Source organism: Galleria mellonella, unplaced genomic scaffold (assembly GCF_026898425.1).
Source record: "Galleria mellonella isolate WM207_F2 unplaced genomic scaffold, CSIRO_AGI_GalMel_v1 utg6482, whole genome shotgun sequence".
Lineage (NCBI taxonomy): Eukaryota > Metazoa > Arthropoda > Insecta > Lepidoptera > Pyralidae > Galleria > Galleria mellonella.
Genome location: NW_026442137.1, coordinates 409,858 through 436,344, shown reverse-complemented (window position 1 = coordinate 436,344; position 26,487 = coordinate 409,858).

Below are 26,487 nucleotides of genomic sequence, written 5' to 3'. Positions count from 1 at the left end.
GCGTGTCCTAATCGCAATGGGTGCAGGCTGCACGGTTATTGGTAAAACACAAAGTGCAGTACAAGTGGCAGTATCGGATTAATGCAATGCAGCGAGCCAGTTTTCATTACGGCCATTTTTATGCGTTTCTTTATCGTCGTTTCTTAAAACTCATTTGGAGTCGGTCTCGTTTCCGCCGCGGTATCGTTTGTAAACATCGGAATGTTTTCAGTCGTTCCACTTGGTCCGTTGTTTTCATTTGTTCGCCCATAACGTGGACTATGGTTGCCCAATCATCGATTAGCATAGCAAGGTTTAATAAACAATGGCGTACTTATCCCATAAAAGGATCTCTTATAGTCAACCTTTGAGAGGCTGAAAGAAAACTATAAATCTATAGTTACAGTTACATAGTACAGTTTCATAAAACAGTTCTATAGTACAGTTTTTACCCTAAAACAATCGTTTTAGGGTAAAAACTGTACAGCTAAAGATAATCTTTATACCATAGAATACCTAATAGTACCTACTACCTGACAGGTACTTATGTTTTACTTCAAACTTTACAGGGACGTTAATTGCTAGTTACTTTGTTACAGTAAGTAACTTTGTAGCGTTTGATATTCGTTTGTGTTCGCAACGTCCTCTTGCGGTCGGAGCCGTGACCGCAACGGCTTGCAAACTGGTCACTTTCAAATACGTAAAATATTAAACAAAGCTTTTTGTACTTCAAATATTATGAAGTCACGTTACATTTTAAGCGACCTGTCTTAGAGACGGTTTTATATTTACGTTTTTGCAGTTCTGTACCTTGACTTGTATGTGTAGAGATGAAATGAATTCATCTGTCGTTCTGTACAGTCGCTGTTCCTGCCAATTCTTTCTTTCTTGATAGTCATTGTGCTGTCCTCCTAGTATGGTAGGTAGGTGTAGGCGACTCACACGACCACCCGCCCGGTCGTCACCCAGAAGAGTGGCTGGAGCGGGGGGGGGGGGGGCTTGCAGTCTAAACTTTAATGAGTATATCACAGTCATAATAATAAACGCATTTTACATTATTTAGTAAGTTTAAATTAAAAAAAATATATAACTTGAAATATTCTGAAACATATGAAAGTATCAACTAATCCCTTTCATTCATAAAAAGGAAAACCTTATAAAAACCGATTTTAATTATTACTACTGTGTTGTCAATCTCTTTCAAATTAGGAATTTAGCACAAACTAGACAAAACAGTTCAATGGTTAAAATAGGTTTATGAGAGTCTTGGTATTTTTATAAATAGAGGATAAGTATGTAATTAACTTAGCAACTTTCTTAATCTAACATAAATCATACATATCAATATAGTAATTATTGTATGTACTATTAATTGAGTTAAAAAGAGTGGAAAAGATTGCAAAAACAATCGTCGAAATCGATTAAGTACATTACTACGAAAATAAGAGTTATTGAATGCGGGGACCATTTTTTTTATGGGTGAAAATGGTATGTTTACCCCGCCTGCGCTAACGGAATACGCTGGCGGAGCACCAGTGAAGGGTGATAGATGAGAATAAGAACAGACCAGTTAGGCCAATATGATGAATTCATCAGGAATTAACCATGATAGTTTCCAGGGAGAACCGCAAGGAGGTCGACCTGATTGGGTATATTGCTAGCAATAGGATTCTCAGTCTCCATTACTAACAATCCCTTTCCCACTTACGGGGACCATTATGTCTTGTGATCGTAACTTTGTTTTTATCAAATAATAAATTTCTATTCTATTCTATACAGAACCTCAAAAACTGAAGCACTAATATTCAAAATTAATGTAAACTCATACACTGTCAGACAGATAACAAAAACACAAATATCCTATTCCATTTAAATATAGAAAAAAAAATAATAGGTCGATAGGAACTACTAAAAATTACACATGAATCTCTCTCTCTCGCACAATAAGCCTCACAGTCACAGAGACAAATAGGGGTTCTGTCCGTGTTTTATCTTCAACTGTTAACTATAAAATATCTGATGCGTCACACCAAATGCTGACAAATAGCTGCCCTCCGCGAACGCGCGGCCCCCACACGAGCGACGACACTGTCGACCCGTTAGGGTTGATTCCAATAGTACCATAAGAATATAGTACTACTTTACCTCGTCTCATGACAGAAATATATTAACATTATAAAAAAAAAAAAACTATTATATTTCGAATGGGAAATAAGCTACAGGCCCAAAGCACAAGGGTTTTTTTAATGGGTGACAATAAAATGGTAACCCCGCCTGCACTATCACTGCAGTATACACGGCGAGGCACCAGTGAAAAATGATAGGTGAAGACGAAGGTTAGTTGCCCTATCGTAATGAATTCAACAGGAATTAACCATGATGGTTTCCAGGGGAAACCACTTGGAGGTCGACCTGATAAGGTATATAGTTAAAACTCCTCTCTCCTAAATGTTATTATAAAATTGCATTAGAGGTATAAAAACTACAATTCGAAAAAAAGTCTCAATTTACAGGGTACAGAGGAATAACATCAGAGTCCTCAGGAATGTCAACACCTGGAGGGTATCATGGGCGAAACAGTATACACTGTTATGTCTATGGTACTGCTCGTGTCTCTAGGCGACTGTTACCACTTTTTATCAGGTGGGGCGTCAGCTTGTATGCCATTCTAAGTTGTATAAAAAAAAACTAATAGAATCTGTTCAGTCTTGCCAAGAATACAATGTCAGGTTTAACCTTTTCATCACTAAGCGACCTTTCACCGCCTTGTTACTTAGCCGCAGGTAGCTGTAAGATGTATGTTTCAACTATCGTAATATTTCCCATACGTTTTATAATATTTCTTTTAAATGTATTGTCACTCATATTTCTGCCACAAGACAGCTGTGCTTGCATGGTTTTATATCCCCATTAAGGATGGAATCTGGCAATAAAATTATAAAGTACAGAAGTCTAAATTAATAGTATTCGGTAAGGAATGACCTGCTTTCATTCCTGCCTATCATCTCTCATTGGTTCCCGCGTACACCTGTAGTGCAGGCGGGGTTAATAGATGATAATGGAATGGTAACCCCGCACACGATGACGGTTCGCTGTCGGGGCACCAGTGAGGGATGATAGGTGATAATGAAAAAGCAGCGCAGATTGCCCGTCGTGATGAATACACCTGGAATTCAGCTCGATGGTTCCCAAGGGGGACCACATAGAGGTCTTGACCTGATAGGGTATATTGCTAGCAATAGGACTGGTAGTCCGCATTGCTAACAATCCCTTCTTTCCCAGTTACACTAGGTTTTTTTTTTTTTATAATGGAATGGTAACCCCGCCTGCGCTATCGGTATACACTAGCACCCGTTAGTGTACAGTGCTAGGGTACAGTGAGGATGAAAAGGCAGGTCAGTTAGCCCGTCGTGACGAGTTCAACGATAAATTTGTCACGATGATTTCCAGGGGAAACCGCGTGGAAGTCGATCTGATAAGGTATATTGATAGCGATGCGGACTAACCTCCGCATTACAATTCCTTCTCTCGTAACAATAGGTTAGAATATCCCATTGCTAGCAATATACCCAACCAGGTCGACCTCCTCGCGATTCCCCTTGGAAACTATCATGGTTAATTCCTAATGAAATTATCATGATGGGCTAACTGGCCTGTTTTCATTCTCATCTATCACCCTTCACTGGTGCTCCGCCAGCGTATACCGTTAGCGCCGGCGGGGTTACCATACCATTTTCACACATAAACAAAATAGGTTAGGACAAACAAGTGGCACTGTTTTAATATTAGATATCACACGCACACCGTATGTCCGTGTATCTACGCGTAGCAGTGATAAGCTGGCGTATCAAAGAAACTTTTCCATTTCATAATGTCAATAGGTTGTTAAAATTACCAGAGTTCCGTATTCCAAAACACAAAGAGGAACCACAATGGCGTCAGATTGTTCATGTTGTCATCAAACTTGCATTGTCATTAATTTAACTAAGTTCACCAGAGGGAGACTTTGTACAAAAGTCGATTGCTTGGGTACCTCTATCCCATTCGTGTTTCTCCAGGTCGACCTCCACATGGTTTCTCCAGGAAACTGTCGTGGTTAATTCTAGATTTATTCATAACGATGGATTAACCTATTTTCATTCTCACCTACCCTTCACTGGTGACCCGCCAGCGTATACCGACAATGCACGCGAAGTGACCATTTTCATTCAATAAAAAAATTATGTATGGTATCATAAATAATGAAGGTACGGAACCCTTAAAGTGCGGGTTCTACTCAGTTACCTATATCTAGATTGTTTTACTTTCATCAACATTTCACCACATGTCGTACCTCATGACAGCTGCGACAGAGACGAATGTTCGTGAAATCATGTAGAAGGCGATAAAGTCTCCGATTACAATACAATATGATATCAATCAAAATAGAATCTACGTATTTAAAACGTATATCAAATCTATGTATTTGAAATCACAACAGAATACTAGTTATCTAAAGTGGATAGTGCAGGGCCGTAACCAGACCCAAGTTTAAGGCAGGGCAAGACAACTTTTTGGTAGGATAGAAGCCATAATTAAGTGACTTCGAGACAGCGAATCTGTCTAATTTTCATGGGGCCTTTCATTTTAAGGTAGGGCTTTGGGTCTTTTAAGGTAGGGCATTGCCCCTGAATGCCTCCCCCACCCTATAGCTACGGCCCTGAAATAAGGTATATGTAGTAGATATAGGCTTACATTATATAGATAGAGGCATCTAGCCTCAAACACAGGTCAACTTTTTGTCAGATAATTGTCAAATACCAGAGGGAGACTTTGTACAAAAGTCGATTGCTTGGGTACCTCTGTCTCATTCGTGTTTCAACCGTGAAGCAGTTGTGTTTGCATGGCTGTGTTTCGGTTTGAAGGGTGGAATATGGCGTGAATTTACTGGGTATAGAGGAATAACACCTAAGTCCTCAGGAATGGCAACGCATGGGGGGTATCATGGGCGAAACAGTATACTCTGTTATGTCCATGGTGCTGCTCATGTCTATAGGCGACGGTTACCACTTTCCATCAGGTGGGCCGTCAGCTTGTTTGCCATTCTAAGTTGTATAAAAAAAAATTAGATAACTCGTTTTTTTATCAGCGTTCTATATACTTATGCATATAATGTATCTTGACGTATTATTTCATATATAAAATTTGTGTTTACGCATTGAAAAGGTATAGAATTAATAAGACAAAATAAATACAGAAGCTGTAAAGGAGCCACTCACTCTTTATCGCGCAAAATTGTATGAAAAAATTGGCTCATTTTTCTCGAAGCATTTGTATGGAGACACTGTCTATGTAATCTAAGCTTGTAAGTAGGTAGTACACGCATGTTTTTAGAAGTTGTGCCAGCAAATTATTTTACTGCAACTTCTCCAGACCTTTGTATATAATAAAACCTTTTACTCAGGATGATTTAAGTGTTGAAGTGTACTTTAAACATTTGATCAAATATCTCAAATATTTAATAGGTATCAGTCGCGAGACATCCGTACCCGAAATGTTAGTTTCTTTCCTAATGGTTAAAAGTCCGTGATATAGATGAACTTAACTGAATAGTGGCTCTTGATAAAGATTACAATATAATGTAAAATCATTTAGCAACTTCTTTATCCAATAACTGGCTTCTCGGCCGCTGCTTCGTATGTATGGATTACAGAAGTAGGAAAACGAATGAAATTGACTACCTTTCGATGGCGTATTAAGATAAAATATTACTATTCATGTTTTAGGTATTGTATGTTCTCCTATTAAAGTAAAATAAAATTATGCTTCAAATTATTTTAAAATTAAAATTGTTATTTACAAAAATAACCACACTTTAGAAATAGTGTACCTATATATATAAATATATATATACCAGATTTTAAGTTAGTCTTTCAGGAAGACAATTGTGACAATGGCATCCAATTCGGTGGAATAGTTTTTGCGTTATATCGGAATAAACATACAGATAAAATTTCTAAAAAATATATCTAATATTATTATTATTTTTTTATAGGTGATAATGAAATAGTAACTCCGCCTGCGCTATCGGTATACACCGGCGGGGCACCAGTAAAGGATGATAGGTGAGGATGAAGCAGGTCAGTTAGCCTATCGTGACGAATTCAACGAGAATTGTTCACGATGGTTTCCAGGGGGAACCACGCGGAGGTTGACCTGATAGGGTATATTGCTAGCAATGGGGCTGTCAAACTCCATTGCTAACAATCCCTTCCCCCCATCTAATATTATTTTGGCTTCTTATTTTATACTTTATTGTACACATTGATAAAACATAAAAATATGACAGAGGTAATCAAATGTACAAAGGCGAGCTTAACTCTAAGTTCTTTTTAGCAACACCCAAAGTGGAAAGGAGCAACAATGTCATTAATCGTCAATTCCTCTTCTTCTTATTAACATAATTAATCTTCTTATTAACATCTTAGAAACATATTTTTTTTTAATATCTCACATTTACAGACACCGTTCATTTACAATTTATTATATTATAATTAGATAAGGAGATAATTGAGCGAATCAACAAAACTGAAACATGTTTTGTATACATGTGCAAAATATGATATACACGTCTGACACACATGTTCTTGGCTGTTTTCCGCAATTTCTCTATAATCATTGTAGACACTAATTTACAACTGTTCGAAAAGTTAAATTTAAAAGTAAACAGCTCGCTCTTGTCAGATGCTGCATGTCCCTTTAATTATAGTGGCGAGCGAGAGCGTTATCTCGCTCGGTATCAGCTGTTGTCGATGTGTGCGTCAGTGTGTCGGCACGCGGCGCGCCCCCCGGCGGCCGCCGCACGCCGCACACAGCGCCCCGCGCCCCGCGCCGCCCCCGCCGCACGCCAATCAGCTGATTGCAGTTCGCAGTAGGTCGCGGGCATCGCGGCATGTTACCGTGTCCGTGTCATTGTCGATAGATCTGCCGAAACATTACGAAGTATTTGAAATGTTCCATTCTAATTTTAAATTTGAAAGTTTAGCAGCAAGGATTGAATGATAAATGTATATTCATATTCGGATACATTTCAATAAAACTCATTCGCATTTAGATTCTTTAGCCTGAATTTCGAAGCGTTTAAAAAAAGAACTATCTGAAATGAAATGTTCAACTTCTGCAGCGGCATTAAAGAGTTCCGCTCCCTGGTGCCTTCTCTTTCGCACCAAATCTAGCCCACTAGTCGTTAGAGAGGGAGGCGTGTAGGAGATCCAATACGGGACCACCGCCGCCCGTCAAGTTTGGTACTTAAAATGGCCGATGCTTGCTTAGTTTCGTGATCGCCTAGGGAGGGGGCCGATGTCGATAATATTATGTTTTATGACGGCGGGTGGCGGGCGTACATAAATTGGGTTTTCGTTTTACGAGAGATAATACTGCCGATAAATTATACTCGCATTTCGGGAATCGAATTCAAACTGGACTGTATTCCATTTAGTTCAAATTGATGCCGGCCAGGGTTATGCCTGTAATTGTGACTGGTCACCAGGTAGGTAGGCGATGGCGCATGGCGGAGCGTTTCGAGGAAGGAGCCAATTACAAAATTGCTACTTTGATCTCGGAGCGTCGTTATCAGACCATGACGGAGGAGGTCGTTATAATTTCGCGACCGCGCGATCTTTAATGCCAACCGTCAGTGCGCTCCGTCCGACTTATCTTAAGCTACGTTTCAGTGCAAATGACGGTGATTATAGTCACCGAAATTTACTGCCACTATATAAAGTAATAATTATAATGTTTTAACGCAATGAACTTTAGAATTACTTTAAGACCTTACATTTCTTTAATGTTCGTTTAAATTTTCATGTTGTCGTAAACTATGTAGTGCTTAATACCAAATTATTATACAGGCTCATAAACTGACTCATACACTGTACGGTTATAATAAATATAATGAAATTTTAAATATCTAAGTGGATAAGTAAATAGGTACAAAGGAAAAAAAATATTATACGGATTGCTTCAAAAGAATCGTTCTGTTTGTTTAATGAATTTATCAGAATTCCAAATGTATCAGAAGCGTCATTGGTCTAAAGCATAAATTGATTTGTTCGTCTGATTTTACCGAATATAATTACCAATTCAAACTCCAGGAACCGTTCCAGATTCGCGGAATATAGGTAGGTGGGTAAATAATGAGTCCGCATATCACAATCACATTAATGTCCACTCCATGAATCTGAGCAGGCTTCTAATATTAAAGTTGTAAAAAGCAACAATAAACATTTTATTACGGTTGCGGGGATAAAATAAAAGGAGCTCCAGTTCGTTGCCATGGCCGGGGGTAATCATTCTCTCTTATGAAGTGGTACGTACAGTCTTCTATAAGATATAATGCGATAGTAAAATGTATCTGAGACGAGTGGAGCGGCGTGGCGGCAGACGACGGGCGGCCCGCAAGGAATGGGCAATCATCCATTAGTCTCGATGTTTATTTCGTGTTTATTACGTGGATGCTAATTTAACGCCGTCTCTCGTTCTCGTGTCGGATAATGGAGTAGGTACATTCTGTGAAGAGCGTGCGTGTGGTGGTAATAGACGATTTGCCATATAGTATCGTTTCTCAGTTCTCACTGGCTGCGTGCGATTTGAATCTATCTGGCCGCATCTTAATTATACTCGACACGGCTAATTGCCAAGTGGTTGTATGTAACGAATCGTAATAATCAACGTTTTATTGCAATAGCTTCGGACGAAGTCTCATTTCCCTGAACAGCGACTCGCTACGAATTATTTCTTTCCCAACAACTATTGTACATTATTCACGACTCATTGTATAGCTTTCGAATGGATAATGGATCGTTCGACGAGTGGCTGACTACTGGCAAAATTTTTTAGTCGGCCTTTTTAAGGCATTGTCAATCAAAGAGGTTCAACGGAATTGAATGGCGAACCATTCAATTGGAATGCTTCAGCGTACAATCGATGTTGAAATAACACTGCTATTTGTTAAACTGTGGACGAAATCAATACAAAGATTCCGTGCATACTGACGGCAACTGGAATGGAAACGATCAATTCCTATAACAGAACGCATCTATTATTTTATATCGATCTACCGTTTAATAACATTTCGTTTAATGTGATAAAATATGAAACTATTTCAAATGGCCTAGATATAGACACATATGTAAGAGTTACCCATAAGACTAATTATTAGTCAAAATAAAAAAATAAAACCTTTTAAAACCACACAATATTAATGACATAATACCACTATAAATATACCCTAAGCAAACTAGCTTTTAAGCAGAAAATCCGATCCTATTTAAAAAAAAAATGCAATCGGGTTGTAGAAACTTTTATATATTTTTTTCACTTTCCCTCTAAACTTAATCTTGTTGATTACTCTGTTTCAATCACAAATTGTTTAGTTTGCTCTTCTAATACAGTTAATTGTTTCTTATAGTAATATTTATGTATTTATTCATGTATGTATATATTTATTTATATAATATATTATTTGCGTGTTTATATTAGTCTAATTATATGTTTATAATATATAAATATATTAAGTATTGCTTTTTATATTTCCTCAATTCAATAACGCACCGCCTACTATTATAATGCGTTTATTTCGCGGTTTGTCCAATGGTTGATTGGTAGAGAACACCGTCCAGTGTTAAGTCCACCATATGTACATAGTTTCACTGTGCATTAAAGTTTAAATAAATAAATAAATATTGTTGGCTTCTAAAATATCTTAGACAGATTACTCAGATGTGTTCTAACTTTAACAAAATCTAGGAAAACTCACGTAAACCTGTGTGTGATTGGTTAATAAAATTTCAAATCATTACAAATAGAAACATTTCACGCCGGGTAGTAAAATTAAAGACTCGATAAAACTGAAACAATTTATAGACATCAGTTAAAGGAAATATTCGTAGTAACATTAAACATTCACTCGCGTCGCATTTACAAATATTTGCGATTCAGATGTGAAGAAATTATACAATTCTTAATTAGTAATGTAACGCTCTTTGCTTCCAGCTAACACAGGTAGCTTTCTAAAAAATAACACTAGAACGTACTTGTATTTGTTTTTCTAGCCAAGTATTGAATATAGCTGATCAGAAATGTATTTCAAATAAACATGTTTTGTATTTGTGAGTAATAACATTTCACAGAACAGCACATGTAATGTTTTTTGATAACATGAGATCATATTCAGCTGTGATTCAGATGTTATGTACAGCAATGTTTTCATATATAAAAATAATGGACAGCTATCTATCGTAAAACATTTAATAAAGTGCTTATATATATATAGAGATTATGCAGTTATTTTGCACATAATTGTGCACTTAGAAAGCAACAATAAGTCTGTAGCATAATTACTTGAATATTACTATGTAGGGAATAAAACTGGCTATGTGCAAGACAACACAACTAATGGTTAACATTTTGAAATGGGTAGCTGATAGAGATACAATTTAATAAATAAAAATTAAGTTTTAATAATATTAAAAATTGTTTTGTGTTTTGCTAATGACCGTATTTATCGTTGACAACGACTGTATTACACAATTACAGATATTCTTCTACTAAATGCAGTTAAAATTATCAATTTTTCGCATCTAATTTATTAGTCAGATATAATTTACAGTCATTAGTATACGAAACGACCGTTCGTACGAACACTCGACTTAGAACCATGAAAGTACTGACGTACTTAGAAATTTAATAATTGTTGATAAATAGATGAGCTACCTATTGATTACAATATTCACAGATAGATACAGTAAAGAAATTCACAATGCTATAGCTCAGCTGCAACTAAATAATTTACAAGACGGATGATGGGCGAGTCAGTTGGTTAGATATCGAAGTGAATAGACTGTCCTGCTGTTATAGATTTGTTTTTCAAATAAATATAACAATATTTATATTGATGTTGTGAACACGAGACATTCGGTGGACTGCGTTCGTTCGTTTCAACAATACTTACGTCAACAGTACGGGTAACAGGCAATCCGAACGGTCAGAGCATACATTGTGGTGGTTGTTGCACAATGTAGCGGCTGCCGGCGCATCCCTTGACACTATGGACACATGTGGTAGTGAACATCAAGCACACACACTGCCGCAACTCATCACTCACGAACATCGATCGCACACGTTCCGTCCGGCTCTCCGGACACCGGACCCGGACGACGGACGCCGGACGCCGGACGCATCGTGGTAGGCGTGCCGCATGGAGATAAATAAAACGATGCATTAGGGATTTTTGTAAAAAGATAGTTATATTTTTGGCATTGGACTATGACACAATATAATACTATGATATGCTAAGTAAGCGTTTTATAAAGACTTTTACATGCCGAATATTCGTTAATCAGACTATTCATCAGAGGACTCTTTATATATATAATTTTAACAAACATAACCGCTTACAAAATGAGAGTAGAGATACGTTTCTAGTGAACCGCTCGGGACTGCTCTAGAACTCATCACCTATTCGAAAACATATCTAGCTCTAGTTTTATTCGTAATATTTTTCTCACTTTCATTTTTTTTATTTTACTCTATAGGTACATATTTATTATAATACAATTTTTGAACATATATTTATCGATATGATATCTTATACAGAAATACGCAACGGATCGGCGACGGTACAATAATTTAAATCGTGAAGCGTCGGTTACTGCGATTGCGAATAAATATTTTCGTTGGTGGGTATGCAATGCACTAGGCCGACGCCGACGCCGACGCCGGTGGCGGCGCGGCGCGGCGCGGCTCTCGGCGAAAAAATAACACGAGTGTCCAGGTCCTCGGCGAAACAACACATCATAATCGTCCGGTACAACAACACATAAATCAACGTTTAAACAATATCAACGTACGTAGGTACTATTTGGTATTAGGTTCGTTCGCGCACGGAGCGACGCGCGCCGCTCGACCGCGCGCCGCCCGGACACAACGCGGGGCGAGGGCGGCCGCCCCAGGGCAGCCCTCGCCGGCACTTATCACTCTAACTAATTACAACGAAACATCACAGAGACCGGTCCCGCTGCAGCGCCGCGCGGCTACATGTAGATGGGCAGCTGTTGCAGCGCGCGCTTGTCGAAGCGGTCGTAGGGCGCGGCGGGCGGCAGCGCCCGCGCTATATCACAGTCGAGCGCCTCCGGGGGCAGGTACGGGTGCGGCTTGAGACGCGCCCGCGCCGCCAGCTTGCCGCCGCCGGCGCCGCCGTCCGGCGCGTAAGACTCGAACCGGTAGCAGGCGAGCTGGCGCTGCTGCTGTGGCGGCTCCTCCACGGGCAGCCGCTGGCGCTGCGCCTGCGCCGGCTGCGGCTGCGGCGGCGGGGCCGGCGGCGCGGGCGCGGCCCTGCAGCAGCGGCGCGGTTGGCGCGGTGCGCGCGCCCTGCTGGCTGGCGTGACGGCTGCCGCCGCGGCCGCATCCCCGCGGGGCAGGTTGTTCACGAACGGCACGCGCCGCAGGCTTTCGAGCCTCCGGAAGTGCGACGGGTGGATCATGAGCAGCGGCTCGATCTTGACGCCCTGCGGCGGCTTGGCACAGTCGGGAAGCTCGTATTCGATACTGCAGTCTACGTGTAAAGGCACCGAGTAGTCCTTGGGGGCGAGCGAGGCAGGCCGCGCGTCCCGGCGGAAGCGGTCGGCGGCGACGAAGTCGGCCTCGCCGCGGGCGTAGCCCGTCATAGCGGCGGGCGCGACCTCACGGCATGTGCGCCGCGGGGCGCCGCCGATCAGCTGATTGTGTATGTTTCGGGCGCGCGTACGTGCGCGCAGTATAGCGGCGACCGCGAGACTGGCAGCGAGCCCCGCGCGCCTGCGCGCCCCTCGCCTCCCCGCGCCCCCCCACCTACCCGGCCGCCGAGGAACCGTTCATCCCGGGCCCCGCCTCCCGCGCGCGCCCTCTATACAGCCCCGAGTGTGCAGCGCTGATCCTCCGGCTTGGTGTACGGTAACGGCTGGCTCGATATGAAGGGCAGCCGAGTGCGGCGTCCAGCTGGGCTGCACGCGAGCGGAGGCCGGCGGTGGACGAGTGCTCGCCGGTGCGCGGACGTGGCGGCGGCGGATGACAGCGCCGTCTCGCCGCGGCGGCGGCGGCGTCGGCATTCATCGACAGATCGATAAAAATGGCGATGGCTCGTATAACTAGCGACGTCGGGTGTTGCGCAGAAATGCACTACGCACACTGAGTTTACGACGTCCCAGGGGTGGGGCGCGGGGCGGCGCAGGGAGGAGGGGGCGGGACGAATGTCAAACAGCTGACTACAAAGACATCAGCACATTAACAAACGACGAGGTTATGTACCGATAATGTTTACGAGCCGGTTAGAAAATTGTAAGTAGGTGACTGAGTACATACATACATAGGTGGCTAGGTGATAGCTAGCTACCTGTACTATTAAATATTCAGTAAGTATTCACCAACAGTGATGAGAGTGGCATTGAAATGTGATCACGACCCTCAGTGGTGACACGAGGAAACGAGAGAAATATGTATTTGTCGATAAGCGCGATTGTCACCTACGTGAAACAATAGATAGGTACAAGCGGCGGCATGTGCGAAAACATCCTGTACTAGTGTTGTCGTGTGTACATATGTCTGGTTTTTACATTAGCCGGGTTAGCACTTATCTACTTAACATAGTAATAAAATTAAATTATGCAACAATGAGTATAAACACTAAGCAGACGACAAACAGCTCTTGCAAGGATCAATGATGTTTACTATATGTATTAGGAATACCTACTTTTTTTATAATACTTAAGTGAAAATGAAATGGTAACCCCGCCTGCGCTATCGATATACACTGGCGGGGCACCCTTGAGGGATGATAGGTGAGAATGAATGCAGAATGGGATATCTTGTATGTACTATACTATATCATAAAAGTTGAAAGGCGTAACATAACTTACAATTTGTTGGAGGTGAGGGATTGTTAATAAGGGGGACTCTAGTTCCCATTACTAATACCCTGTCAGGTCGACCTCTGCTCGATCCCCCTTGGAAACCGTCATGGTTAATTCCTACGAAATTCACCACGATAGACTAAATAACACGACCTCATTCGCATCATGTCATCCTGCACTGAAGCTCACTACTGTAGTGCACATTTCCATTTTCGTCGATTAAAAAACAACTTACAATTAGTTTTTGTATAAAAAAGCCAATGACTTCATTCCTGACCAAAAAATATATAAGATTAAAACGGTAGTGTTTGCAAAAAGACTTATCAAAATCGTTTTAGAACTGACAAAAACATTTCATAATTTATACGCAAAAATAAACCGAGTTAAGAAACTCCGACATATGAAACAGCCGTATTGTCTTTAAGTTTGTTACTTAAAAACGGTATACCTATTTGTCCAAACACTGTAACTATTTTAGATTAAATAAGACGCAACAAATTATTAAAACATCATAAATTTGTTTATATAGGCGTAAATATTATATATATACTACTACGATATATATATATTGGGTTCCTCTGAACAGTAGATAATGGCGGAAATAATGGCCTACACCTTATTGCCTGTCTAATATCTATATATACATTTCGATTGGGTTCTTTAATTCGTTATTATATATTATGTAACTAGTATTTAATATATCCATTATTGCGTCAATATATATATATATATATATATACCCATAGGTATACCTTTCTGCTAAATTAGCATCCACATTGGCATAGATAGACACAGTCATTGTGAAATCGCATCTATTTACATAATACATAAAGTCTAAAATATGTTTTCAACGCGTTTCATCTTTGACAGCTTACAAATTTTACAACTGGGAGGAGCTCTCAATACGCCCGCTACTCTTCGTATAGAAATTACAAAAGAATAGAGTAGCCCTTTCATTTTTAAATTGCAAACGACGCTTTCAACTACCGTGTTTTTTTTTAATAATAATTCTCTTACCATTGTTTTATTCTTTCTTTTTTTTATAAACTAAATCTTAATTTTCATATTTCTTTACGTCATTAACATTACACATTAGCCTTTAACTGTACGCTGCGAGGGGAAAGGGATTGTTAGTAATGGAGACTGAAAATCCCATTGCTAGCAATATACCCAACCAGGTCGACCTCCTCGCGGTACCCCCTGGAAACTATCATGGTTAATTCCTGATGAATTCATCATGATGGGCTAACTGGCCTGTTTTCATTCTCATCTGTCACCCTTCACTGGTGCTCTGCCAGCGTATCACGTTAGCGCAGGCGGGGTTACCATACCATTTTCACCCATAAAAAATAAACTGTCCACTACGGAACATAGGCAATATAAAAATAGGCGTGACAACTACTGGTCTACCCCCTCGGGGGTTTTGCCATTAGTTGCCACGCTTGATTTAGCGGGTTGGCAACCGCAGTTAGGCTTTGGTGGTATTTTAAAAGGAACTTTGTTACCTGTTCCTCGTTCATTAAACTCCCTTAATAGAAGGTTTTTTTTTAATGGAACGAATGACAATAGAATGGCAACCCCGCCTGCGTTAACGGTATATGTGGGCGGGGCACCAGTGAGAGATAATAGATGTGAATGAAAAGGCAGGTCAGTTAGCCCATCGTGATGAATACACCCAACATTCAGCACGATGGTTGACCATGTGGAGGGCTACCTGACATATTACATATATATACATATATTGCTAGCAATAGTATATATAACTGGTAATCCCTAATACTATCAATCCCATACACAGGGCTTTATACTATGTCTCTCACTGACCTATAACTTTAACTTCATTACAGTGTATGTTACATTACTTAATTTACATTATTTTATTATGTAATCGCTTCAAATACCTTTCCGCAACTACGGGCACAGAATTAAAATTATTCAAAGCGTAGCGATCTAAATAATTATGCAAATAATTATGATAAGTTGCGAGCGAAACGAGTTTAGATGTTTTATTTTCATATTTTAAAGTCTACAACACCAAATAATACCGTCATAGGAAATAACATGCAAATAGGTTATTTTACTTGTTAAATCTCCTCTATGCGGTCCCGGTATAGAACAAGCTATCCTTTCTTTACCCATGGGTGTCGTAAGAGGCGACTAAGTGAGAGCGAGTGATGGGCAGCAGCGTCCCTCTTAAAACATCTCCAAAGCCTAACCGCGTTTGCCAATGCGCTTGCGAAGCGTGCCAACTACTGGCGAAACCCCCTAAGGGAGAGGGTTTTGTTTAAGATAATTATTTTTTAATCATATTTTGGAATAGATATAGCTATATGTATGGTAGGTATATGTCTGATTTAAGGTTGTCTGGAAGAGATTGCTTAGTAACATGACCGCCTTTTGTACTACACTATACTTATTAAAAATTGTTCAACAAATCCTGCAATGTTGGTGCATTAAAGTGTTAAATAAATAAATTTATTTATTGTTGTTCATCTATTGGTTTTTGTTGTTTTAGGATTAAATGTATGATAATTAGTTGTTGTTATTGTTTTATTGTTATAACGGCTGAAATGGTGATGATGATGACGATTCTTTCATTTACAAGTTGTTAGAAGGTGTTCTTACATAAATATTTATTATTTTCTTTGTTTTTATGTTGTGTCTTGTACTTATTTTTAATTTATTATTATTTATATTTCTTTATTTGTTTTATGTATTTATTTGTTATTTTTATATACATAATTTTTTGTTGTTTTGAAAAAAAATTTGTTAACGAAGCTTACAAATTCCTGGATTCACTATGACGTATACGTAACATGTACATTGACATACAGTTATTAGAATTAGTTTAAATTGCATATTGTGTTATGTATCTTTTTTTATATTACCTAACATTATAAATAATTTAATTAATATAATATTCTATTTATATATATTTATATTCGATCATTAATATATTCTAATGGTGATCATGTGTGAATTTTGTGACTGTTGGTTGTTTTGCTTTATTCTATTTTTCAACTTTATTGACGATTTTATTGTATGATTGTAAAATAATTAATGTTATGTAGCTAATTGTATTGTATGCCCGATGTGTGGGCAGGCTGTGTTTTCCTTTAACACGTTAATAACATCTTACGAATAATTATAATGTACAGCAATAAATATTTATTCTATTCTATTCTTATTGCTAATTACTGCTATTAGTTTAACAATAGAATTAAGATAGCATTGTATAAAATTAAATAAAGTTAAAATTAAATGAATGAATGAATGAATGAGTATACTTTATTTGCATTATACAATATAGGAAATAAGCGAGACAATTTACAAACACAACGATACAGTTGTATAAGTACAGTAAGGCGGCCTTATTGCTGAGAGCAATCTTTTCAAGACAACCTTAAGGTAATGGACTAATTGTTGTACAAGTAGGTATAATAGTGCTTTATAATTAAAAAAGCATCTTTTGCAAATTAAAAATATATAAAAATTATATACATATATACACACATATATACATACATATACATATACATATACATACATACACATACACACGCATACATATACATACACATACATATATACACAATCACATACATATATTAGGAGTACAAATAAGTTTCCGCCGTTTTATTGTGGATGGCGCGGCACAGAGTTTCGGTTAGCTTTCGCAGATGATAACCGGCTTAAAAAATAGTTTCGACATTCAAGACCAACATAACCTATTAATATTATTGATTTGATATTGGTAAAATATAATTTTTATAACTTGAAAATGTCAAAATTTGAGCCAAATAAGCGTCATTTGCGGGAAATATTAATTTACTTCTTTAATTTAAGAAATATGCTGCTAAGGCGCATCAATTGCTCGTAGAAGCATATGGTGAGGGTGCTTTGAGTGAGAGAACGTGTCGAGAGTGGTTTCAAAAGTTTAAAAACGGTGATTTCGACGTAGAAGACAAAGATCGCAGTGGAAGGCCAAAAATTTACGAGGATGCAGAATAGGAATTATTGGAGGAGGATTCATCTCAAACACAAAAAGAACTTGCTCTAACATTAGAAGTCACTCAGCAAGCAGTCTCACATCGTTTAAAATCATTAGGAATGATTCATAAACAAGGAAATTGGGTTCCGTACGAATTAATATTGAACGCCGATTATGCTTAAGTGAAATGCTGCTAGCTAGACATAAAAAAAAGGGTTTTTTACATCGTATCGTAACTGGTGATGAGAAGTGGATACATTATGACAATCCAAAAAGAAAAAAATCATGGGGATTACCTGGCCACGCGTCAACATCAACAGCAAAACCGAATATTCACGGAAAAAACTTATGCTGTGTATTTGGTGGGATCAGCTAGGTGTAGTGTATTATGAGTTGCTTAATCCGAGCGAAACAATTACTGGAGCCCTCTATCGAACACAATTGATGAGATTGAGCCGAGCTCTGAAAGAAAAACGCCCTCAATACTATTCTAGACACGAAAAAATTATTCTTCTGCATGACAATGCTCGTCCACATGTTGCGGCTCCCGTAAAAAAGTACTTGGAAACACTTGATTGGGAAGTGTTACCCCACCCGCCGTATTCACCAGACATTGCACCGTCCGATTATCACCTGTTTCGGTCCATGGCACATGCTCTGACGACGCAGCGGTTTACATCTTATGAGGATACCAAAAATTGGGTTGATTCGTGGATAGCCTCAAAAGACAAGGAGTTCTTCAGACGTGGAATTCGAATGCTGCCTGAGAGATGGGAAAAAGTGGTTGCAAGTGATGGGCAATATTTTATATAAATCTATATTACCGTTCTTCTATAATAAATATTTAATTTGTGTTAAAAAACGGCGGAAACTTATTTGTACTCCTAATACATATAAATCAAACAAAATTATATAATCCCATGCATATATGTCAAATATGTACCCAATACTAGGATACATATTAATAATTATAGGCACAAGGAAAACAAACTATCATAAAATAAATAATTACATAAATACATAAATAAAGAATGCCAATTTTTTAAATGAAGAAATATCAGATAGAGAAAAGATAATCTTTCACTTGTCGTTTGAAAGCATCAATGGATTTTGTACTTCTAATAACAACAGGCAATGAATTTTAATGACAAATTAAATCTTAATGACTTCATTGATTTTTAAATATTATAAATAAATCCATAGGTACGTACGAAAATTATAATTACTTATACTGTGTTGGAGTTTAAAACATTTGTAAACTACAGATGTATTATCTGTCTTACTACCTAAACGTCAAACAAAAAATGTGTCAATCGAAGTCTTATATTGTGTATCAGAGTGTTTTTCGTTTTTACTAATATTTTTATCTATTACGGACTAAAAGTGAGAAATTATATTAATTTAACTACCTATACAAAATGCGATAGGGAACTACTTCGTTAAAGGTTATGTGCACCAATTGACAATTTGATGTTACTACTCATTTAAAGCAAAATTATTATTACAATTAATTAATTAATTATTTTCATTAATTACTAATTAATTATATTCGTCAATTACTGATTAATTATTAATTTGTTGATAATTTAAAGTTAAACGAAATGGCAGTAATTAATTGCTTACGATAATTTCATAATGAAATGACGTCGGCGTATAAAATCGTTTTCAATGAATGATAAATAAATAAATGTCCCGCAATTAAAGAATTTTATTTTTACAACTACAATAAATAAATAAAAAATACTGATTCGAACATACGAATCCGAATACGAATGTTGCGAGATACCTACAGTAAGTAGGTATCGATTGAGTTGTGCACACCTACAGCTTTACAACCATACAAACGAAGAGAATAAGACATTATAGTCATACAAACAACTCAATTGATCAAACGACATCGTCGTATCCACACGTCCAAATGACGAGCAATAATTGTTTTTAATCACCGTATTGTTTACACATTGTTTAAAACAATTAATATTATAAGGTGAATGCACAACTCAAACTACAATTATATTGTTGGGTACTTTTAAATTCACCGCCTACGCGCGAGGCAAGCCAACGGTCATGCCGTTTGTACGAACAATTTGTTTTATAGAGGTTATTTAGTTAAAAGCTAAATTACTTTTTTCATATAAATATTATTATAATAGGGGAAAAGGAATTGTTAGTAGAGAGGTATTTGCTATTGATAGCAATATATCTTATCAGGTCGACCTCCACCCGGTTCACCCTGGAAACCATCGTAATTTATTTATTGTTAGATTCATCACGGTGGGCTAACTGACCTGCTTCATCCTCATCTGTCATCCCTCACTGGTGCCTCGCCAGTGTATACCGATAGCGTGCGCAGGCGGGGTTAAAAAGTGGGCGGGAAATGAAGGAAAGATTTCTTTTTTTTATACAACTTAGAATGGCAAACAAGCTGACGGCCCACCTGATGGAAAGTGGTAACCGTCGCCTATAGACACGAGCGGTACCATGGACATAACAGAATATACTGTTTCGCCCATAATACCCCCCATGCGTTGCCATTCCTGAGGACTCAGATGTTATTCCTCTGTACCCTGTAAATTCACGTCATATCCCACCCTTTAAACCGAGACACAGCCATGCAAACACAGCTGCTTCACGGTAAAACACGAATGGGACAGAGGTACCCAAGCAATCGACTTTTGTACAAAGTCTCCCTCTGGTAATGCAAAAGTGAGTTTGTTTGACAGTTAACTTTGGCGACTTAACTATGTATTTATTTATTTAGACACAACTGCAGTAATACAATTCACATTGCATTCACTGCAAGAAGCTTTATAACTACGTAATTGTTATAAAATTGTGTACACGCAGTATTTGTGATCGAGGTGATAGACTTATTTTTGTTTTGATAAATGATAAACTCTCATTACCATTAAGGCTCATTTTTACGTGCAAAGATCCGAGTCCACTCCTACTTTGTCCGATATTGTCCACCAATAGCACTCGAGAATAAAAGAACAAAAGATTTTTAGTTCATTCAGTAAAGGTTCAAGTCTTGCCTTGTTCGAGTTTCTTTGTTTCGTTTAAAAAAATATTAGAGTTAGTCATAACATTGTTTGACCAATAACATATTTATTTATTTATTTAACTCTTTATTGCACCAGAAACAAAAAAATATACAATGACATGTGAATCATTCAAGTGAAATACAGTAACGTAGATACAGACTGAAATATACACATAAAGGTATAAAAGGCGGTCTTATCGCTAGGGCAATCTCTTACGGACAACCTTTGGTTAAAGGAGAACAGATAAAGGTGGCGAAAGAAAAAAAAAAGAGTGACCTGATCATGTGGCACTTATAAAAAATAAACACAGATTAAAAAAAGAATATTGAAAATTGAATATAAAAAGACATTAATGAGTTTGGACTGATTGATTTTGTAATTCACATAATACTGAAAAAATTATAAAGAATTGGTATCAAGTGACTCTGTGACAAACAAACACCAAACATGATTTAAGATATTATTCCAAAACAAATTCTAATCAATCAATACATATATTTATTATACATATATTATACATACATTTTATTTATTTATTTTTAACTATAACATTTATGTCGATTGGTACACATGTATGACTGTAACTGCTAATGAACTGTCAGTTTTCTCATATTGGGTTTACTGGAAGAAATCTCTATTGGAGATAAGCTCACCTTTGTGCACTATTATGTTTGTTTTTACATTTCAGTAACCTTTTGTGTATAATAAAGAATATAATAAAATCGTAACTGGTCGCTGTCTGTACATGGAAGATATATAAGAAACACTATTACAGGTGGGCTTTATGAACGCAATAAAACTAAAAAAAATTACTTTTAGAATTTTTGTCTATTTGTCTGTACGTTTGCAAGCGCTAATCTCAGAAACGGTTTAACTAATTTGAACACAGTTTACTTCACTTAACATTTAGTGCATGTTTTATTTCAATCGGTTAATAAATACAAAAGTTATATCGATCTAAAGAATCACATATGAAATGCTGTAAAATAACCGATCAGTTGAATTGGCTGAAACTTTTTTTTATTATTTTAATTGGTTTGATTTTCGAAAATTCTGTCTACTCGTGCGAAGCCAAGTCAGATCGCTAGTTTAACATCATCAGTTTAATATAAGATCAAATATCAATACGGAAAACCTATAGGCGACGATTAGATACTACTTCATCAGCTGAGCAGTCAGCTTGTTTGCCATTCTGAATTGCATAAAAAATACCTGCTGTTATATACTGCAAACATCTTTATTAAGAAACATTCAAGGGATTTTTTATTAGTTGCAGTTTTTAAATGAATGAAAATTTATTTAAATAATCCACAACACTTACATATACTTACACTGCAGGTAATAACAATTAAACAAAAAATATAAAAAAGAAATTTTATATTTATAAAGTCTAGTTGAAATCGGTCAGTGTTACGGAAATGAAAGACAATGCAAATTTAGTTTAAAGTTCCTGCAGAAGCAGAAACGCTGATGACCACATCGGTTTAAGCAAATTGCAAATAAAAGCACGCGGTTAACTGTAGTGAAAGTTTAAAGTCATAAAATTTTATGATTTATACAGAAAAAATCTTTCCCTATTGGTCAAAGGAACAATGAGGCTGGGCCAGTCATGGTGAACACAAAGGGGCTATTTGTTAAACAGGTAAACTTAGCTATTGTTGATGATACAACACAATGTGGTCACGCGGGGATGAAGGGATTGTTAGTTGTGTTCTAACAGCGCCGTTCCTAGCAATATACCCTATCAGGTCGACCACCACGCGGTTTCCCTTAAAAACCATCGTGACTAATTCTTGTCGAATTCTTTAGGATGGGCCGTATGATCTGCCTTCATCCTCGCCTATCATCCCTCATTGGTGCCCTACCAGCGTATATTTTCACACATTGAAAAAATGTATTCACGCAGACGAAGTCACGTCTAAAAACTAGTAATAAATATTTAACATACAAACATTGGAAGGTACAAAATAGAAACGCTTAAAAATATAAAACAAATTGTTGAGGGAATCTTAGAAGACATTCTCTCCATTACACTAGATCAGATGACAACCCTGTCTCGAGACGAGTGGCTGCATCGAATGTAACTGGAGACAGCGGCGGGCCCGCTCGCTGGGCGGCTTGCGTGTCACTGTCCTACCATCCACTAGGGTTGCCAATCACGCAGGATTAGATTTCGATTAAATAAATAATGATAACAATAAACAATTAGTCAACATTAGCTAAGATACAATAATGGAAAAAAGTAATGGATTTAAAATAAAATGATAACTCTGTTCAGTTCAGGCGTTCTATATCCGATTTATTTTTTCATAGTAAATATTCCATAACATATTATATAATATAATTTTATATTATCTGTGATCTGTGATCATTAACAAGTCAATTAATAAATAATTAGTGACCAAAATGAAATATGGTACAAAAGGCGGACTCAATGCTAGTGGCATTCTCTACCAGTCAACAGTGGGATGAACAGTGAATCACGAACGCGGTACTTCATTATTGGGATAGGTAAAGAAAATAACAACTAATAAATCCTTATACAATATATCTTATCTAATCTTATCTTAAATTCCCATATGGGGTCAGCTAAGCCGTTGCACGTCGACCCATTGAGATCTTTTGTGCTTCCCCTGCCTTATACAATCATTTCATAGATCCTTTGTGTTACCTTGACGATATCCCGCGGTTTAAGATATCTGTAGTCCCCTGGTTCTGGATAAGCCGTTCCCAGTAAACTCATGCGCATGCTCGCTAACGAATCACAGTTGCACATCAACTGTTCCATGGATTCCGATTTCTTTATACAATATAAATAATACGTATATAAATATAAAGGAATATGCGTATACACAACTAAATCGATATATAAAATATAAATATAATAATAATAATCACAGTTTATGACAATTTAAAATTCATTCCGCTACGTGAATTAAGAAATGTATTTTTCCAGCTGGTGAAAAAGCGACCGAAATTTGTACACGATTGTAAATCTTGAACCAAAAATAAAAAGCATGAATTCAACACAAAGTGAATAGGAAAAACTTCACAGACAAAGTCTCAAGGAATAGCTAATTGCATCTTTTTTTTCTATACATATACATACAATTTTTTTATGTTTTATTTAGGTCAAACATTTTGTGACAACCCTGGCGCCCAACGAGATTGGGTTCCCTTTGTGGTACCCTCTTTACGTGTTAAGCAACCTCGTCCTGAAATGGAATAAGGTTGGAACTTTCAAGTAGTCCTGGTTAATCCTCATGAATACTGCAGCTTAGTGAACTTTGCAATATCCACGTTACAACTAGTACTTGCTTATTATCGGGTTTATTGACCTTTATACTGGTGCATTTAAATTAAGTTTGTAGGGTAGGTGAGATAAGGCAGTGGCATTACTATGTAACTGTGTCTCGAGATCTTCAATCGATCAATAATTTATTTACATATACAGAGTTGCAATTATACATTAGTTATTGTAATTTATTTACATTGTTACGTCTCGCCTTCATTGAACGTACAAAGATCGCTTTATAAATATTTTAAATTCACAATCGGGACCTTAATGCGATGCGATTACAGGCTAATAGTACCTACATACTGGGGGAAAGGGATTGTTAATAATAGGGTCTAATGGACCCATTGCTAGCTATACACCTTATCAGGTCGACCTCCACGCGGTTCCCTCTGGAAACCATCGTGGTTAATTCTAGTAGAATTGGTCACGATGATTAAAAATATTCGATTCGGGACAAAACTAAAACGAAACTTTAATGTGTAGATTAACGCTTTACACCCTTGTTATTCATAAAAACGTCAAATCTCACACAAACTTATTATAGTTAATTGTTTTGTCTCGCTCTTTTGTGATAAATTCTCAATTTGAATGATAGTGACATAACAGTGTTATAGTTAAAATAGGTTTGTAGGTGGATTAGTGTGGAAGCAGTGATGTATAAAATTTATCGATTATAGAAGATTTATCAAAATCGGTACAAAATAGACAAAGGTCGCGTTACAAATACAAAAAGTACAGATAAATCCTCCGCCTATTTGGATTCGCTTAAAAATATCAACATAACATTGAAATGTCATCTTTTCGTTGAAATTGTAACGATTTATTAAAAGTATTTTTGTGGTAGAAAATGAATACTTAGGTACTTTGTTCCTACTGAGCTTAGATTTTAATTATACGCAGGTTATATTTTACTTTCTAATGCTATTATCTCGACGAGAAAATTATATTTTATTTAAAAATATTGTTGAGATGTAGGTATGTAGTGGTATTATTTGTACTTAATTTAAGACTAAATCCCTTCTGTATATGGAAGAACTGAGTACTAACAGCTCTGTTTCTCCGTAGTTGTTTTAATTTTATCCAATTTATGCAGGTCCAAGGAGCCAGAAATAAAATTCCTTTTTTACACAAGCGATTCAACTTTTATATAATTGAAAAACTAAATTTTAGAAATAATTCGTAGGAGCACACACACTCTCGTTTATTTGTCGTCCATCTTCATCTTTCTCTCTCTAACCGTTCCTCACTTCACATCAGTCATCCTTCCTCGTATTCCAATCTATGCATACAACATTCACTTTTAACATACGTTCCGTTTCATACCAATCCCACATATATATTTTGGTAGTACAAAAACTATTCATAATACCAGAGAATAACTCAGTACTCTACGAATACAGACAACGTAACAGTTTATGTGCTCGACAGCCAACCTGTCAAAGTTCATCAATATTCTTTACAGCTAAATGGACTAACCGAGATATTTTGTGGTGATTGTATAAAAAATTGAGCTTTTCATACTAATCTGGGGGCACGGCAGTATCCCCGCCAAATACGCACAACCGTACCATCCTTTTCTCAAGGTGACTCACTGTACTTTTTTGTCCTTTCTGTAACTTTATCGTGAAAAAATGCAAATAATTTGAATTTTAGTGACCTAGAGGACATACTATAAATTATATGTCCTAATGCATGGCTTGTATGCCTAATATTGCCAATATATCTAATAATAAGGCAGTTAGAACTTTTCGCCGAATTTTTTTCGTCACGAGGGCGTGGCCTAGATGAGCAAGGGTAGTGGTGAGCTGTGAGAGGGGTTGCGACAGCGCACATCAGACACTCAAGAACGACAATTCATTCTACATCGTGCACTAAGACAAATCGGTCGCATATCAAAGTCGCCCTTTATTATTATTATTTTTTTTAAATATTAATTTGCTTATTGCTTAATAATTTATAAATAATTTCTAATAATTATTATATTCGTGTTAATAATTATACTATTGTGAGTCAGTTTTTTTTAATGAGTTTAATTCTTAATAATACTTTATAGTTTACGAATTATCGCTAGTCAAAGTTCTTTAATTTTGTCACTGACAAACTCACCGACCAGCTAATTCTAAGATACTTGTAACATTCGCACAAACTTAAAATTGTGAATTTTAAATAGTATTTAGCTTATCAAGGAAGAGAAAAATATAAAAAAAAACCCAAAAATCATTATTTATTTTCAATAAACAAAATGTAATT